The sequence below is a fragment of the Rhinoraja longicauda genome, unplaced genomic scaffold (assembly GCF_053455715.1).
Source record: "Rhinoraja longicauda isolate Sanriku21f unplaced genomic scaffold, sRhiLon1.1 Scf000150, whole genome shotgun sequence".
NCBI lineage: Eukaryota > Metazoa > Chordata > Chondrichthyes > Rajiformes > Arhynchobatidae > Rhinoraja > Rhinoraja longicauda.
Genome location: NW_027601368.1, coordinates 222,036 through 223,870, shown reverse-complemented (window position 1 = coordinate 223,870; position 1,835 = coordinate 222,036).

Genomic DNA, 1,835 nt, shown 5'->3' with positions numbered 1-1,835 from the left:
GTCCCCGTGTACACGCAGCCCCGTCACCGTGTACACGCAGCCCCGTCACCGTGTACACCCCGTCCTCGTGTAAACGCTGCCCCGTCCCCGTGTACACCCCGTCCCCGTGTACACCCCGTCCCCATGTACACCCCGTCCCCGTGTACACGCTGCCCCGTCCCCGTGTACACGTAGCCCCGTCCACGTGTACACCTCGTCCACGTGTACACGCTACCCCGTCCCCGTGTACACGCTGCCCCGTCCCCGTGTACACCCCGTCCCCTTGTACACCCCATCCCCTTGTACACCCCGTCCCCGTGTACACACCGTCCCCTTGTACACCCCGTCCCCGTATACACGCAGCCCCGTCCCTGTGTACAATATTTCCCCGTGTACACCCCGTTCCCGTGTACACCCCGTCCCCGTGTACACCCCGTCCCCGTGTACACGCAGCCCCGTCCCCGTGTACACCACGTCCCCGTGTACACCCCGTCCCCGTGTACACCCCGTCCTCGTGTATGCCCCGCCCCGTGTACACCCGTCCCAGTGTACACGCTTCCCTGTCAACGTATACAACCTGTCCCCGTGTACTCCCCGTCCCCGTGTACACGCTGCCCCGTCCCCGAGTACACGCAGCCCCGTCCCCATGTACACGCTGCGCCGTCCCCGTATACTCCCCGTCCCCGTGTACACCCCGTCCCCGTGTACACGCTGCCCGGTCCCCGTGTACACGCTGCCCCGTCCTCGTGTACACCCCGTCCCCGTGTAAACGCTGCCCCGTCCCCGTGTACACCCCGTCCCCGTGTACACCCCGTCCCCGTGTAACACGCTGCCCCGTCCCCGTGTACACGTAGCCCCGTCCACTTGAATACCTCGTCCACGTGTACACGCTACCCCGTCCCCGTGTACACGCAGCCCCGTCACCGTGTACACGCAGCCCCGTCACCGTGTACACCCCGTCCCCGTGTAAACGCTGCCCCGTCCCCGTGTACACCCCGTCCCCGTATACACGCTGCCTCGTGCCCGGTTACACCCCGTCCCCGTGTACACCCCGTCCACGTGTACACCCTTTCCCCGTATATGCCCTGTCCCCGTGTACACGCTGCCCCGTCTCCGCGTGCACTCCGTCCCCGTGTACTCCCCGTCCCCGTGTACACCCCATCCCCGTGTACACCCCGTTCCCGTGTACACCCCGTCCCCGTGTACACCCCGTACACGTGTATGCCCCGTCCGCGTGTACACGCTGCCCCGTCCCCGTGTACACCCCATCCCCGTGTGCACGCTAACCCGTCCCCGTGTACACGCAGCCCCGTCCCCGTGTACAACCCGTCCCCGTGTACACCCCGTCCCCGTGTACACGCAGCCCCGTCCCCGTGTACACCACGTCCCCGTGTACACCCCGTCCCCGTGTACACCCCGTCCTCGTGTATGCCCCGCCCCGTGTACACCCGTCCCAGTGTACACGCTTCCCTGTCAACGTATACAACCTGTCCCCGTGTACTCCCCGTCCCCGTGTACACGCTGCCCCGTCCCCGAGTACACGCAGCCCCGTCCCCATGTACACGCTGCGCCGTCCCCGTATACACCCCGTCCCCGTGTACACCCCGTCCCCGTGTACACGCTGCCCGGTCCCCGTGTACACGCTGCCCCGTCCTCGTGTACACCCCGTCCCCGTGTAAACGCTGCACCGTCCCCGTGTACACCCCGTCCCCGTGTACACCCCGTCCCCGTGTACACGCTGCCCCGTCCCCGTGTACACGTAGCCCCGTCCACGTGTACACCTCGTCCACGTGTACACGCTACCCCGTCCCCGTGTACACGCTGCCCCGTCCCCGTGTACACCCCGTCCCCTTGTA